At 49.9% G+C, this 15,429-nt stretch overlaps 19 non-coding genes across 19 annotated transcripts; 4 read left to right on the top strand and 15 right to left on the bottom strand.

Annotated features, from left to right (window-relative positions):
- Positions 1 to 665: 665 nt before the first annotated feature.
- Trnai-aau (transfer RNA isoleucine (anticodon AAU)) lies at positions 666 to 739 on the bottom strand. The gene has a single exon. It is a non-coding gene; the product is annotated as a tRNA-Ile (tRNA).
- A 257-nt stretch (positions 740 to 996) lies between these two features.
- Positions 997 to 1,068, bottom strand: Trnae-uuc (transfer RNA glutamic acid (anticodon UUC)). The gene has a single exon. It is a non-coding gene; the product is annotated as a tRNA-Glu (tRNA).
- Positions 1,069 to 1,524: 456 nt separating this feature from the next.
- Trnam-cau (transfer RNA methionine (anticodon CAU)) lies at positions 1,525 to 1,597 on the bottom strand. Its single transcript has one exon. It is a non-coding gene; the product is annotated as a tRNA-Met (tRNA).
- Positions 1,598 to 1,890: 293 nt separating this feature from the next.
- Positions 1,891 to 1,961, bottom strand: Trnag-gcc (transfer RNA glycine (anticodon GCC)). The gene has a single exon. It is a non-coding gene; the product is annotated as a tRNA-Gly (tRNA).
- Positions 1,962 to 2,292: 331 nt separating this feature from the next.
- On the top strand, positions 2,293 to 2,364 carry Trnag-ucc (transfer RNA glycine (anticodon UCC)). The gene has a single exon. It is a non-coding gene; the product is annotated as a tRNA-Gly (tRNA).
- Positions 2,365 to 3,106: 742 nt separating this feature from the next.
- On the bottom strand, positions 3,107 to 3,180 carry Trnai-aau (transfer RNA isoleucine (anticodon AAU)). The gene has a single exon. It is a non-coding gene; the product is annotated as a tRNA-Ile (tRNA).
- A 257-nt stretch (positions 3,181 to 3,437) lies between these two features.
- Positions 3,438 to 3,509, bottom strand: Trnae-uuc (transfer RNA glutamic acid (anticodon UUC)). Its single transcript has one exon. It is a non-coding gene; the product is annotated as a tRNA-Glu (tRNA).
- Positions 3,510 to 3,965: 456 nt separating this feature from the next.
- Positions 3,966 to 4,038, bottom strand: Trnam-cau (transfer RNA methionine (anticodon CAU)). The gene has a single exon. It is a non-coding gene; the product is annotated as a tRNA-Met (tRNA).
- A 293-nt stretch (positions 4,039 to 4,331) lies between these two features.
- Positions 4,332 to 4,402, bottom strand: Trnag-gcc (transfer RNA glycine (anticodon GCC)). The gene has a single exon. It is a non-coding gene; the product is annotated as a tRNA-Gly (tRNA).
- Positions 4,403 to 4,733: 331 nt separating this feature from the next.
- Positions 4,734 to 4,805, top strand: Trnag-ucc (transfer RNA glycine (anticodon UCC)). Its single transcript has one exon. It is a non-coding gene; the product is annotated as a tRNA-Gly (tRNA).
- Positions 4,806 to 5,546: 741 nt separating this feature from the next.
- On the bottom strand, positions 5,547 to 5,620 carry Trnai-aau (transfer RNA isoleucine (anticodon AAU)). The gene has a single exon. It is a non-coding gene; the product is annotated as a tRNA-Ile (tRNA).
- A 6,063-nt stretch (positions 5,621 to 11,683) lies between these two features.
- Trnam-cau (transfer RNA methionine (anticodon CAU)) lies at positions 11,684 to 11,756 on the bottom strand. The gene has a single exon. It is a non-coding gene; the product is annotated as a tRNA-Met (tRNA).
- A 293-nt stretch (positions 11,757 to 12,049) lies between these two features.
- Trnag-gcc (transfer RNA glycine (anticodon GCC)) lies at positions 12,050 to 12,120 on the bottom strand. Its single transcript has one exon. It is a non-coding gene; the product is annotated as a tRNA-Gly (tRNA).
- Positions 12,121 to 12,451: 331 nt separating this feature from the next.
- Trnag-ucc (transfer RNA glycine (anticodon UCC)) lies at positions 12,452 to 12,523 on the top strand. The gene has a single exon. It is a non-coding gene; the product is annotated as a tRNA-Gly (tRNA).
- Positions 12,524 to 13,265: 742 nt separating this feature from the next.
- Positions 13,266 to 13,339, bottom strand: Trnai-aau (transfer RNA isoleucine (anticodon AAU)). The gene has a single exon. It is a non-coding gene; the product is annotated as a tRNA-Ile (tRNA).
- Positions 13,340 to 13,596: 257 nt separating this feature from the next.
- Positions 13,597 to 13,668, bottom strand: Trnae-uuc (transfer RNA glutamic acid (anticodon UUC)). Its single transcript has one exon. It is a non-coding gene; the product is annotated as a tRNA-Glu (tRNA).
- A 456-nt stretch (positions 13,669 to 14,124) lies between these two features.
- On the bottom strand, positions 14,125 to 14,197 carry Trnam-cau (transfer RNA methionine (anticodon CAU)). Its single transcript has one exon. It is a non-coding gene; the product is annotated as a tRNA-Met (tRNA).
- Positions 14,198 to 14,490: 293 nt separating this feature from the next.
- Trnag-gcc (transfer RNA glycine (anticodon GCC)) lies at positions 14,491 to 14,561 on the bottom strand. The gene has a single exon. It is a non-coding gene; the product is annotated as a tRNA-Gly (tRNA).
- Positions 14,562 to 14,892: 331 nt separating this feature from the next.
- On the top strand, positions 14,893 to 14,964 carry Trnag-ucc (transfer RNA glycine (anticodon UCC)). Its single transcript has one exon. It is a non-coding gene; the product is annotated as a tRNA-Gly (tRNA).
- Positions 14,965 to 15,429: the final 465 nt, after the last annotated feature.

The raw sequence follows: 15,429 nt of genomic DNA, 5'->3' as shown, positions 1-15,429 counted from the left end.
CTGCAGGCCACCCTATATTGTGTGCGTCGATTCCGCTTGAGTCTCGACTTGTCTCGACTTTGCTCGGCTGACGCGAGAGCTGACGCTCTCCAATCGGCCTATATCAGAAGGACAAGCACGCGAAACGACTGAGAGAGGTATGGCGAGGCGGGCACAACATTACTTATGCCTCAAGTAAAGACCTGCTGCCTGTTATCGTGCATTGTGTGATTTTACATGTTCTGTCAGACAAATTCAGTTTTATTACTAGCACATTTCTTTTTTTCTTTGTTGAAAATTTTACAACACGCTCCTTCATTTCACTGTGGCCGCACGGCGCGACTTGGCATACCGAGAGGCAAAACGTGGCGCCAGTGCCCTAGACCGAATAGCGCTGCAGCTCCGAAACCGACGAGAAAAGAGAAATACGAATTGAAACTGTCGGCAGCGCCCTGTGTTCGCAGGCGGTCACCCGCCCAAGCACTGACAACGCCCAGCGTCGCGCAGTAGCGGTGATCGGACGACAAACTGTGTGTTCAGCGTGCTGTGACCTGTGAAGTGTTTTAGCGCGTCCCGACAAGTCGCTTTCGGGTCCCCTATCAGCTCCCACACAATGTGACGATTTCTTTGTCACCATACTTGCCCGGGGAAATCGGCGTTGCCTTTTTGAAGTAGTAAAATCGAAGTGGCCCGTGGGGGGATCGAACCCACGACCTTCGCGTTATTAGCACGACGCTCTAACCAACTGAGCTAACGGGCCTCGGTGCACTCCGTCTTCCAGCGCTTAGACGGAGTGGCTCTGCGTATTTACAGGTAACATTTCTATGGTAGCAGTCCAACAGTGGACCAGGGTCTCTTCTCCCTTTATTCCGCTGCTCGTAGTAGTTTCATTGCGTGCCCGTTTCTCTCGACTGTTTTCAGCTCACGTTTATGAACCAGTAGCTATAACGCGAGGAGGACGTGAAACAGCATTTCGCAGGGTCCAAACTTGTCGTGATTTGTTCCGAAAAAATTACATTCCGGTACCGGGAATCGAACCCGGGCCTCCTGGGTGAAAGCCAGGTATCCTAGCCACTAGACCACACCGGACGCGCACGCTTATTTTTGGGGTTTACACCCCCTCCACTGGCTTTCCGTGTCGCACTTTCCCTGTTTGCGAGCATCTTTTCGCTCTCCCATGCCGAGGCGCGCATGGCAAAAGTCACAGTCCGTTGCTTTTGGCCTCGTTGTTACAGGGGTAGGAGGAAAAGCAAAGCTGTGAGTAGTAATATTTATTTACTTATTTCGCAAGTAAAGACCTGCAGCCTGTCATTATATAGCAGGTCATACACTGTGTGACTTTACATGTTATATCATACGAAATTCAGTTTTATTACTAGTACATTTTTTCTTGAAAATTTCACAAAAGAACTGCAAGTAGTAATAACGGGAAGTAAGCATTTTCACGCTGAGTTGTTGAAGCCTTATGGATAACAAACTACAAGCTGTTTTGCTCCTTCGCAACCCCAGAGCCGTCAATTTAGCTGTGAACGGAAGTAAATTAAATGCCCCGGGTGAGGATCGAACTCACGACCTTAAGATTATGAGACTTACGCGCTGCCTACTGCGCTACCGAGGCACGTGATGGCCAAACCTTCTGGAATCTCGGCAAGTAGCAAATACTAGTGGTAGAGAGTCTGCACTTGCTGGCTCATTTCTTCTGTTACTACACGTGCATTCCCGGCGCTGCAGGCAACTTGCGATGATAGGCCGACGCCAGTATGCACAATAGCACGCAGGAGTCCAAACGAGAAGACGTGCGCGCTGCGTGTTTGGTTGTTTCCACACGGAATCCCGCGGTTCATTCTCGTGGCCCACGCACTTCGAGTGCGAAGGACACGCAGCTCCACTATCGGGGAAAAAACAAAATGATGCATCGGCCGGGAATCGAACCCGGGCCGCCCGCGTGGCAGGCGAGCATTCTACCACTGAACCACCGATGCTCAGCTAGTTTGCAGCTTCCTTGTGCTTTCCGCGGCAGACGTCTGAAGGGAAAGTGGGACTGCCGTCCAGCGCCGTGGCATCCTCTCGAGAGAATGCTACAAACGCTGAATCCTGCGCTGCACTGCTTAAAAATGACGCCCGAACGCGATCGTCTAAGTAGTGTTGCGGCGCACGCACGCGACGACTCTTGCCAAAGGACGCGAAATGTGCGTAGAGACGCTGTCTGGATGCGCTCGCCTACCCCGTAATGCGCCTGCTGCTGCGACCACCTTCAGCCGCCGCCGACAGGCGGGAAGCAGACACAGCGCGGCGTGCGCGGAAGAAAACCGTGCGGTGGTGGTGTAATGGTCAGCATAGTTGCCTTCCAAGCAGTTGATCCGGGTTCGATTCCCGGCCACCGCAGCCTGCGTTTTACTTCTGCGTATGAGTACTTTTGCCACGCGTCATTAAATTAATGTTTCTTTCCTCCTCTTACTGGCTGCAGGCCACCCTATATTGTGTGCGTCGATTCCGCTTGAGTCTCGACTTGTCCTCGACTTTGCTCGGCTGACGCGAGAGCTGACGCTCTCCAATCGGCCTATATCAGAAGGACAAGCACGCGAAACGACTGAGAGAGGTATGGCGAGGCGGGCACAACATTACTTATGCCTCAAGTAAAGACCTGCTGCCTGTTATCGTGCATTGTGTGATTTTACATGTTCTGTCAGACAAATTCAGTTTTATTACTAGCACATTTCTTTTTTTCTTTGTTGAAAATTTTACAACACGCTCCTTCATTTCACTGTGGCCGCACGGCGCGACTTGGCATACCGAGAGGCAAAACGTGGCGCCAGTGCCCTAGACCGAATAGCGCTGCAGCTCCGAAACCGACGAGAAAAGAGAAATACGAATTGAAACTGTCGGCAGCGCCCTGTGTTCGCAGGCGGTCACCCGCCCAAGCACTGACAACGCCCAGCGTCGCGCAGTAGCGGTGATCGGACGACAAACTGTGTGTTCAGCGTGCTGTGACCTGTGAAGTGTTTTAGCGCGTCCCGACAAGTCGCTTTCGGGTCCCCTATCAGCTCCCACACAATGTGACGATTTCTTTGTCACCATACTTGCCCGGGGAAATCGGCGTTGCCTTTTTGAAGTAGTAAAATCGAAGTGGCCCGTGGGGGGATCGAACCCACGACCTTCGCGTTATTAGCACGACGCTCTAACCAACTGAGCTAACGGGCCTCGGTGCACTCCGTCTTCCAGCGCTTAGACGGAGTGGCTCTGCGTATTTACAGGTAACATTTCTATGGTAGCAGTCCAACAGTGGACCAGGGTCTCTTCTCCCTTTATTCCGCTGCTCGTAGTAATTTCATTGCGTGCCCGTTTCTCTCGACTGTTTTCAGCTCACGTTTATGAACCAGTAGCTATAACGCGAGGAGGACGTGAAACAGCATTTCGCAGGGTCCAAACTTGTCGTGATTTGTTCCGAAAAAATTACATTCCGGTACCGGGAATCGAACCCGGGCCTCCTGGGTGAAAGCCAGGTATCCTAGCCACTAGACCACACCGGACGCGCACGCTTATTTTTGGGGTTTACACCCCCTCCACTGGCTTTCCGTGTCGCACTTTCCCTGTTTGCGAGCATCTTTTCGCTCTCCCATGCCGAGGCGCGCATGGCAAAAGTCACAGTCCGTTGCTTTTGGCCTCGTTGTTACAGGGGTAGGAGGAAAAGCAAAGCTGTGAGTAGTAATATTTATTTACTTATTTCGCAAGTAAAGACCTGCAGCCTGTCATTATATAGCAGGTCATACACTGTGTGACTTTACATGTTATATCATACGAAATTCAGTTTTATTACTAGTACATTTTTTCTTGAAAATTTCACAAAAGAACTGCAAGTAGTAATAACGGGAAGTAAGCATTTTCACGCTGAGTTGTTGAAGCCTTATGGATAACAAACTACAAGCTGTTTTGCTCCTTCGCAACCCCAGAGCCGTCAATTTAGCTGTGAACGGAAGTAAATTAAATGCCCCGGGTGAGGATCGAACTCACGACCTTAAGATTATGAGACTTACGCGCTGCCTACTGCGCTACCGAGGCACGTGATGGCCAAACCTTCTGGAATCTCGGCAAGTAGCAAATACTAGTGGTAGAGAGTCTGCACTTGCTGGCTCATTTCTTCTGTTACTACACGTGCATTCCCGGCGCTGCAGGCAACTTGCGATGATAGGCCGACGCCAGTATGCACAATAGCACGCAGGAGTCCAAACGAGAAGACGTGCGCGCTGCGTGTTTGGTTGTTTCCACACGGAATCCCGCGGTTCATTCTCGTGGCCCACGCACTTCGAGTGCGAAGGACACGCAGCTCCACTATCGGGGAAAAAACAAAATGATGCATCGGCCGGGAATCGAACCCGGGCCGCCCGCGTGGCAGGCGAGCATTCTACCACTGAACCACCGATGCTCAGCTAGTTTGCAGCTTCCTTGTGCTTTCCGCGGCAGACGTCTGAAGGGAAAGTGGGACTGCCGTTCAGCGCCGTGGCATCCTCTCGAGAGAATGCTACAAACGCTGAATCCTGCGCTGCACTGCTTAAAAATGACGCCCGAACGCGATCGTCTAAGTAGTGTTGCGGCGCACGCACGCGACGACTCTTGCCAAAGGACGCGAAATGTGCGTAGAGACGCTGTCTGGATGCGCTCGCCTACCCCGTAATGCGCCTGCTGCTGCGACCACCTTCAGCCGCCGCCGACAGGCGGGAAGCAGACACAGCGCGGCGTGCGCGGAAGAAAACCGTGCGGTGGTGGTGTAATGGTCAGCATAGTTGCCTTCCAAGCAGTTGATCCGGGTTCGATTCCCGGCCACCGCAGCCTGCGTTTTACTTCTGCGTATGAGTACTTTTGCCACGCGTCATTAAATTAATGTTTCTTTCCTCCTCTTACTGGCTGCAGGCCACCCTATATTGTGTGCGTCGATTCCGCTTGAGTCTCGACTTGTCTCGACTTTGCTCGGCTGACGCGAGAGCTGACGCTCTCCAATCGGCCTATATCAGAAGGACAAGCACGCGAAACGACTGAGAGAGGTATGGCGAGGCGGGCACAACATTACTTATGCCTCAAGTAAAGACCTGCTGCCTGTTATCGTGCATTGTGTGATTTTACATGTTCTGTCAGACAAATTCAGTTTTATTACTAGCACATTTCTTTTTTTCTTTGTTGAAAATTTTACAACACGCTCCTTCATTTCACTGTGGCCGCACGGCGCGACTTGGCATACCGAGAGGCAAAACGTGGCGCCAGTGCCCTAGACCGAATAGCGCTGCAGCTCCGAAACCGACGAGAAAAGAGAAATACGAATTGAAACTGTCGGCAGCGCCCTGTGTTCGCAGGCGGTCACCCGCCCAAGCACTGACAACGCCCAGCGTCGCGCAGTAGCGGTGATCGGACGACAAACTGTGTGTTCAGCGTGCTGTGACCTGTGAAGTGTTTTAGCGCGTCCCGACAAGTCGCTTTCGGGTCCCCTATCAGCTCCCACACAATGTGACGATTTCTTTGTCACCATACTTGCCCGGGGAAATCGGCGTTGCCTTTTTGAAGTAGTAAAATCGAAGTGGCCCGTGGGGGGATCGAACCCACGACCTTCGCGTTATTAGCACGACGCTCTAACCAACTGAGCTAACGGGCCTCGGTGCACTCCGTCTTCCAGCGCTTAGACGGAGTGGCTCTGCGTATTTACAGGTAACATTTCTATGGTAGCAGTCCAACAGTGGACCAGGGTCTCTTCTCCCTTTATTCCGCTGCTCGTAGTAATTTCATTGCGTGCCCGTTTCTCTCGACTGTTTTCAGCTCACGTTTATGAACCAGTAGCTATAACGCGAGGAGGACGTGAAACAGCATTTCGCAGGGTACAAACTTGTCGTGATTTGTTCCGAAAAAATTACATTCCGGTACCGGGAATCGAACCCGGGCCTCCTGGGTGAAAGCCAGGTATCCTAGCCACTTTTTTTTTTTTTTTTTTTTTTTTTTTTTTTTTTTTTTTTTTATTAGGGCCTCCTTCCTCCCCTTCAGCCCCGCCTTGCGCTCGCCATAAATCGCCTTCGTCGGCGTCGGCTTCATCTGCCATGATTTCTGAAGTACTTATTCTTCTGAACTATTCCGATTTCCAAACCAAAGATACTTCTAAACCTATTGCATAGTCCCGCAATGGTGACAAAGTAGAATATATATATATATATATTTTTTTTTTAATAGAAAATGAAAAAGGAACTCTGGTCCGCTAGAAAAACAGAAGAAAATAAAATAGTCCTTGTCGTAACACTGTTCAGTATACGTCACTGTGACATTTGAAGAAGAAAAGAGAAAAAACAAAGCAATGTAGAATGAAGGAAAGAAAAAAATACTTCTTTCATCGAAGAACGACTTCTAAAAAATTCGCATATCGTTTCCTGTAATGTCTCGTCTGTGAAAGTATGTGAAACTGTAATGCCAGGTAAAGACAGAACGCCGCCTCACTCTTGGGTTCTTGCGTCTGTAAATAATGAACATAATGACCCTTCAACCAATTGACAGAGTTCCGTTTGGTGTTCGGGTACGGCACTGAATCCGGATACAGGAAATCTTCAGGTTTAATACAAAGCTGGGAAGTCCTCATAATCGTAGCCAGTTTTCGGCGAATGCATGGCCAAACTGCTTGGACAGTGGTGCACAGAAAACGATGTTCATCAGTATCAGGCAAGTTGCACGTTAGGCACAAAGGTGAGTCAGCCAAATGTAGAGCATGAAGTCGTGAATTGGTACTTATTTTACGGTTCACGACCCTGTACCAAGAGGCTTTCACTGACGTTGGTAAATCACGGCTATGTATGTTTTTCCATATCACTGGCCAGCGATGATTGGGGTATTTGTGTTCGATGTTGTTCCTGTTCTTGGTTGCCAGTAGTTTATTATAAACTAACTTCACCACGGAAAGCTCATTTTCTGGGAGAGTTGACCGTACGTAACTGAACTCAATGAAAAAGCTCTTAAAGTGAGTCAGCGCAGGCGGAATATGTTGAACAGAGACAGGAGGCTGCAGGCAGGCCGGCGCTATTTCGGTTAACAAGTGAGCCGTTAGACTGTTCGGTAACGACCTCCACCGTTTGTAGGTGGTGCATACGTACAAAGCTCGTGACTTGGAACGAACATCTGTTAAATTTAAGCCTCCATCGGTCGTGGAGAGAGTGAGCGTATCGTACTTGACTTTAAAAATGTGTCCACGTGTGACAAAATGGCCTAGAGCGGACATCATACGCTTCGCTGTCTCCTGTGGCATGGGCAGTACTTGTGCAACGTAGTTAATCTTTGAGGTGAGGTAGACATTAGCGAAGGTGACTTTCTGCAGTTCATCAAGGCTTCTTAGGTAGTGGGTCTGCATGCAAGCACGCATACTTGCCAGGAGATTCCTATAGTTCACCGCAATTGTGTGCTGTATGTTGCTCCTGTACTCAATACCAAGGCATTTCATTTTAGAAATTAGTTGCAACTGACCGTGATGGTGCAGCGAGATGCCGCGTCCTATGTTCATAATGCCAGATTTCCTGGCATTCAACTTCGCACCCGCAACAAGTTCGTAGTTTTTGACGATCTGAAGGGCTTCCTCGACTTCACCTTCGTCCATGACCAAAAATCCGACGTCATCCGCATATGCAGTACAAACAATCTTAATGCCGTGGATGGTTAATCCTTGTAGACGCTGTGTCAAGGTGACAAGCAAAGGCTCAATGGCAATGGCAAACAAGGCCATCGACATAGGGCATCCCTGTCGCACTGAATTAGTAATATTAATTGATGCGCTCAGCTGGCCATTCACCATGAGTCGAGTTACTCCTTTACGAAGGAGCTCATGTATAAGATTGATAAAACGTAGTGGAAATCCCATGGCATGCATCGTCCGGATGAGAAACTGATGGTTTACTCTGTCGAATGCCTTTGAAAAGTCAAGGGAAACTAGCGCACACCGTATCTTACACGCATCTGCAATGGCTATAACGTCCCTGTATTGAGACAAATTTTGGAAGATCGTCCTACCGACACCTACACTGGTCTGGTACTGACCAATGACAGTATTCATCAACATTTTCAATCTATTAGAAATAATACGTGCTAAAATTTTGTAGTCACTGTTCAGTAAAGTAAGCGGCCGAAAATCGTCAACAGAACTGCACATTGGGCGTTTAGGGATTAAAACCACGATGCCTTCCACGAGAGCCTGAGGAACATTAAAATCTGGCCGTAAAATTTCATTAAACATACTCAACAACTTGGGCTTTAATTTGTCGCAGAAAGTAAGATAAAATTCGGCAGTGAGACCGTCGGGTCCCGGCGATTTATTTTTCGGACTTCGTGATAGCGCAGAATCCAATTCGTCTTCATCAATTTCTCGCATGAGAGTTTCGACTTCAGCAGCACCCAAAGTCCTTTGCAAGTTATTGAGTAATTCATCGTGAGTTCCATCGTCGGTATGTGTCGTTGCCAGGAGACCTGCCAAGTGATTGTGAAGTGCGTTCCGTATGTCTTGTTGCCGCGTGAGCGCAACGCCTTCACTCAACTGAAGACGAGTTATTAATCTCCGCCGCCCCCTCTTATTTTCACGAATGACGTGAAACATGGATGTCATTTCGTCGTCTATCACATTCTGGGGCCTGGACCTTATTTGAAAGCCTTCTGCCTGCTGCCGCTGAAGTTTTAATAATTTTGCCTTAATTTTTTTAATCTGCATAAAATTTTCAGGTACAGTCACATCGGACTGGTAAAGCTCCCTGAGACAAGTAAAATAAAACTCAGACGTTTGCCGTTGCCACCAGGATTTGTCCCGAGCGTAGCGTTTAAACATTTTTGATAAAGTTGGTTTGGCATGTGTTATCCACCATTCAGTAACGGAGGCATACTGTGCAACCCGTCGTTCACATGCCTCCCATGTTTCGTTAAAGACACGGTGACAGTCAACATCGTTAAGGAGAGCATTGTTAAGTTTCCAGAAACCTCTGCCGCGAAATGTGCCTTGCTTGACCATGTTAACAGTACAAATATATGCGGCATGATCGGAAAAAATTGTGGGCCAAACTTCGGATTGGAGGACTTGAGTCTTCATACACGCCGATACATAGATTCTGTCTAGCCGGCTTGCAGAGTGGTTCGTGACATGAGTGAACCCAGGTGCCGCTCCGTGCGTATGCTCCCATGTGTCAATGAGGTTCATTTCTTGGACGATACGTTCTAGTTCTCCAGATTTGTTAAAATTAGGCGTCTGGTCTTTTGGACTTAAGACACAATTGAAGTCACCCGCAAAAATTATACGATCGTAGGTTCCCCTAAAAAGTGGGACTATGGCGCTTGTGAAGAACTCAGCCCTAGCACGCCTATTGCTACTGCCGGACGGGGCGTAAACATTGATTATGCGTGTCCGATGGAAAGTGACAGCGATCCCTCTATGATCAGGCAGTTTTTCTGCGTCGGTCGCTACAATCCCTTCTTTTAACAGAATCGCTGTCCCTAAATTCGCACCGCTCCCGGAATTGGAGAGAGTAATATAACCAGTTATTCGGTCAAGTTCAATCGCAGCGACTTCTTGAAGTAACAGAATATCGATATCCGCTGCGTATACAAAATCTTGTAAATTACGGAGCCGCCAGTACGACTGTATCTTATTGATGTTTAACGTGGCAATTTTATAGGCTTGGGGCTCGTTCATGGGAGAAGGCACATACTATTAATTAAACAGTCTTAGAAGGATGGCTAACGAAATTGAGGCCAAGCGCGTCAGTCGGAGTTCCTGTAGTTCCCGGTACGGTTGGTGTATGCTGCTCTGTGGGGGGTGCCGAAGATTCCGTCTCAATGGTCCGCATGACAGCCGCATCATTGCTCGCATCCAATACTTCCATTTCCTGTGCCCAATTCCCAGTGAGAGTGGCCTCTGACAAAAGCGATCCTGCGTTTCCTTGAGCGTGGGTATCCGGCAAAACGACTCTACTCGAGGTATCACTATCTTCCACCCGTCGTGGATTCACAGGGGGAGACACTACAGGATCAATGTCCATTCGACCAGACGCATGGAGACCAACTTCAGAGGGTTCAGAAGTGTTCTGACACATTTGGCTGCTTATTCGTTTCGCTTTGTCGCGGAGCTGTGGGGCGAGCTGATTGGCTCCTTGATGTGCAAGTCTCCGCTTCTTTTTGGAAGGCTTCCTGTTAGGGTTCGCAGTATCATCAACATCCGAAGTGGACTGTTGACCCTGGGGTTGATCCGCCGGGAACACAGCGTCTGCTTCATCCTCAGTACCAGTGGCATCAACCACTGGGGAGTCATCCGTCGTTACCTCCATCTCTGAGTGTGGTAGCGGCGGTGCCGCGTCAGCACTCGGTTCTTTGACGTTATCGGCCAAAACATCATTCAAACGAGGGGCATCTACAGGCGGGGTCGCGGGTGGAAGACCAGAAGCCGCGACAGCGTATGTCAGTGGCAGTGCCGTCGTCACAGGGGGGCTAGCGGCTTCACCGGCAGGTATCTGCGTCACCCGTCTTTGTATACATTCAGAGCGCACGTGGCCGGGCGCACCACAGCCGGCACACGTTTTTGGCTGCCCATCATATATGACAATTCCGCGATGTCCACCTACGTAAATATATGAAGGTATGTGCTTCTGTATATCGATCTTAACCTGCCTGACGCCGTTAAGCACCGGAAATTTGTGGGCTTTGGACCAACGCTCCGCAAAATTGTTAATGACCCTCCCGTAAGGTGTCAATGCAGAATTTATTTGCGCGGCTGTTATTTCAAACGGGAGTTCGAAAATACGTGCCGTCCGGATGCCCAGTCCAGCATGCGTAATGCTGACGTCACTGACGGTACCATCGCTATGTTTAAACTTCAGTACACCTCCACTGGACTCTACAATTCTATCACACAGTTCAGAGGACGTTAATTTCACATAAACAACACTAGTCACGATAGAGAAATTTATCCCTACAATGTCATCAAAAGTAATCTTAGCTGTTTCCTCTAACCATGCTTCAACTTCAAACGAATTTGGTTTCGAAAAGTTCCTATCAAAGGTAAACTTCAAGGTATCTTTCCTGTTAGTCGGAGTCATAATTGCATATCAGATCCTACAGAACGGAACGAATACTAATAAGCAGACGCTGTAAGCACGCGACTCACCGCCTGACGTAAACACTTCCTGCCGCAGCGCGCTGGCCCTGGAGGTCCGCTCACCACCGCTGCCGCAGGCAGACTACGCCACTAGACCACACCGGACGCGCACGCTTATTTTTGGGGTTTACACCCCCTCCACTGGCTTTCCGTGTCGCACTTTCCCTGTTTGCGAGCATCTTTTCGCTCTCCCATGCCGAGGCGCGCATGGCAAAAGTCACAGTCCGTTGCTTTTGGCCTCGTTGTTACAGGGGTAGGAGGAAAAGCAAAGCTGTGAGTAGTAATATTTATTTACTTATTTCGCAAGTAAAGACCTGCAGCCTGTCATTATATAGCAGGTCATACACTGTGTGACTTTACATGTTATATCATACGAAATTCAGTTTTATTACTAGTACATTTTTTCTTGAAAATTTCACAAAAGAACTGCAAGTAGTAATAACGGGAAGTAAGCATTTTCACGCTGAGTTGTTGAAGCCTTATGGATAACAAACTACAAGCTGTTTTGCTCCTTCGCAACCCCAGAGCCGTCAATTTAGCTGTGAACGGAAGTAAATTAAATGCCCCGGGTGAGGATCGAACTCACGACCTTAAGATTATGAGACTTACGCGCTGCCTACTGCGCTACCGAGGCACGTGATGGCCAAACCTTCTGGAATCTCGGCAAGTAGCAAATACTAGTGGTAGAGAGTCTGCACTTGCTGGCTCATTTCTTCTGTTACTACACGTGCATTCCCGGCGCTGCAGGCAACTTGCGATGATAGGCCGACGCCAGTATGCACAATAGCACGCAGGAGTCCAAACGAGAAGACGTGCGCGCTGCGTGTTTGGTTGTTTCCACACGGAATCCCGCGGTTCATTCTCGTGGCCCACGCACTTCGAGTGCGAAGGACACGCAGCTCCACTATCGGGGAAAAAACAAAATGATGCATCGGCCGGGAATCGAACCCGGGCCGCCCGCGTGGCAGGCGAGCATTCTACCACTGAACCACCGATGCTCAGCTAGTTTGCAGCTTCCTTGTGCTTTCCGCGGCAGACGTCTGAAGGGAAAGTGGGACTGCCGTCCAGCGCCGTGGCATCCTCTCGAGAGAATGCTACAAACGCTGAATCCTGCGCTGCACTGCTTAAAAATGACGCCCGAACGCGATCGTCTAAGTAGTGTTGCGGCGCACGCACGCGACGACTCTTGCCAAAGGACGCGAAATGTGCGTAGAGACGCTGTCTGGATGCGCTCGCCTACCCCGTAATGCGCCTGCTGCTGCGACCACCTTCAGCCGCCGCCGACAGGCGGGAAGCAGACACAGCGCGGCGTGCGCGGAAGAAAACCGTGCGGTGGTGGTGTAATGGTCAGCATAGTTGCCTTCCAAGCAGTTGATCCGGGTTCGATTCCCGGCCACCGCAGCCTGCGTTTTACTTCTGCGTATGAGTACTTTTGCCACGCGTCATTAAATTAATGTTTCTTTCCTCCTCTTACTGGCTGCAGGCCACCCTATATTGTGTGCGTCGATTCCGCTTGAGTCTCGACTTGTCCTCGACTTTGCTCGGCTGACGCGAGAGCTGACGCTCTCCAATCGGCCTATATCAGAAGGACAAGCACGCGAAACGACTGAGAGAGGTATGGCGAGGCGGGCACAACATTACTTATGCCTCAAGTAAAGACCTGCTGCCTGTTATCGTGCATTGTGTGATTTTACATGTTCTGTCAGACAAATTCAGTTTTATTACTAGCACATTTCTTTTTTTCTTTGTTGAAAATTTTACAACACGCTCCTTCATTTCACTGTGGCCGCACGGCGCGACTTGGCATACCGAGAGGCAAAACGTGGCGCCAGTGCCCTAGACCGAATAGCGCTGCAGCTCCGAAACCGACGAGAAAAGAGAAATACGAATTGAAACTGTCGGCAGCGCCCTGTGTTCGCAGGCGGTCACCCGCCCAAGCACTGACAACGCCCAGCGTCGCGCAGTAGCGGTGATCGGACGACAAACTGTGTGTTCAGCGTGCTGTGACCTGTGAAGTGTTTTAGCGCGTCCCGACAAGTCGCTTTCGGGTCCCCTATCAGCTCCCACACAATGTGACGATTTCTTTGTCACCATACTTGCCCGGGGAAATCGGCGTTGCCTTTTTGAAGTAGTAAAATCGAAGTGGCCCGTGGGGGGATCGAACCCACGACCTTCGCGTTATTAGCACGACGCTCTAACCAACTGAGCTAACGGGCCTCGGTGCACTCCGTCTTCCAGCGCTTAGACGGAGTGGCTCTGCGTATTTACAGGTAACATTTCTATGGTAGCAGTCCAACAGTGGACCAGGGTCTCTTCTCCCTTTATTCCGCTGCTCGTAGTAATTTCATTGCGTGCCCGTTTCTCTCGACTGTTTTCAGCTCACGTTTATGAACCAGTAGCTATAACGCGAGGAGGACGTGAAACAGCATTTCGCAGGGTCCAAACTTGTCGTGATTTGTTCCGAAAAAATTACATTCCGGTACCGGGAATCGAACCCGGGCCTCCTGGGTGAAAGCCAGGTATCCTAGCCACTAGACCACACCGGACGCGCACGCTTATTTTTGGGGTTTACACCCCCTCCACTGGCTTTCCGTGTCGCACTTTCCCTGTTTGCGAGCATCTTTTCGCTCTCCCATGCCGAGGCGCGCATGGCAAAAGTCACAGTCCGTTGCTTTTGGCCTCGTTGTTACAGGGGTAGGAGGAAAAGCAAAGCTGTGAGTAGTAATATTTATTTACTTATTTCGCAAGTAAAGACCTGCAGCCTGTCATTATATAGCAGGTCATACACTGTGTGACTTTACATGTTATATCATACGAAATTCAGTTTTATTACTAGTACATTTTTTCTTGAAAATTTCACAAAAGAACTGCAAGTAGTAATAACGGGAAGTAAGCATTTTCACGCTGAGTTGTTGAAGCCTTATGGATAACAAACTACAAGCTGTTTTGCTCCTTCGCAACCCCAGAGCCGTCAATTTAGCTGTGAACGGAAGTAAATTAAATGCCCCGGGTGAGGATCGAACTCACGACCTTAAGATTATGAGACTTACGCGCTGCCTACTGCGCTACCGAGGCACGTGATGGCCAAACCTTCTGGAATCTCGGCAAGTAGCAAATACTAGTGGTAGAGAGTCTGCACTTGCTGGCTCATTTCTTCTGTTACTACACGTGCATTCCCGGCGCTGCAGGCAACTTGCGATGATAGGCCGACGCCAGTATGCACAATAGCACGCAGGAGTCCAAACGAGAAGACGTGCGCGCTGCGTGTTTGGTTGTTTCCACACGGAATCCCGCGGTTCATTCTCGTGGCCCACGCACTTCGAGTGCGAAGGACACGCAGCTCCACTATCGGGGAAAAAACAAAATGATGCATCGGCCGGGAATCGAACCCGGGCCGCCCGCGTGGCAGGCGAGCATTCTACCACTGAACCACCGATGCTCAGCTAGTTTGCAGCTTCCTTGTGCTTTCCGCGGCAGACGTCTGAAGGGAAAGTGGGACTGCCGTCCAGCGCCGTGGCATCCTCTCGAGAGAATGCTACAAACGCTGAATCCTGCGCTGCACTGCTTAAAAATGACGCCCGAACGCGATCGTCTAAGTAGTGTTGCGGCGCACGCACGCGACGACTCTTGCCAAAGGACGCGAAATGTGCGTAGAGACGCTGTCTGGATGCGCTCGCCTACCCCGTAATGCGCCTGCTGCTGCGACCACCTTCAGCCGCCGCCGACAGGCGGGAAGCAGACACAGCGCGGCGTGCGCGGAAGAAAACCGTGCGGTGGTGGTGTAATGGTCAGCATAGTTGCCTTCCAAGCAGTTGATCCGGGTTCGATTCCCGGCCACCGCAGCCTGCGTTTTACTTCTGCGTATGAGTACTTTTGCCACGCGTCATTAAATTAATGTTTCTTTCCTCCTCTTACTGGCTGCAGGCCACCCTATATTGTGTGCGTCGATTCCGCTTGAGTCTCGACTTGTCCTCGACTTTGCTCGGCTGACGCGAGAGCTGACGCTCTCCAATCGGCCTATATCAGAAGGACAAGCACGCGAAACGACTGAGAGAGGTATGGCGAGGCGGGCACAACATTACTTATGCCTCAAGTAAAGACCTGCTGCCTGTTATCGTGCATTGTGTGATTTTACATGTTCTGTCAGACAAATTCAGTTTTATTACTAGCACATTTCTTTTTTTCTTTGTTGAAAATTTTACAACACGCTCCTTCATTTCACTGTGGCCGCACGGCGCGACTTGGCATACCGAGAGGCAAAACGTGGCGCCAGTGCCCTAGACCGAATAGCGCTGCAGCTCCGAAAC

This window comes from Schistocerca gregaria, chromosome 2 (genome assembly GCF_023897955.1).
Source record: "Schistocerca gregaria isolate iqSchGreg1 chromosome 2, iqSchGreg1.2, whole genome shotgun sequence".
NCBI classification, from domain to species: domain Eukaryota; kingdom Metazoa; phylum Arthropoda; class Insecta; order Orthoptera; family Acrididae; genus Schistocerca; species Schistocerca gregaria.
Note: the sequence above shows the minus strand (reverse complement) of the source record. Positions and strands in the feature narration are given on the sequence as shown.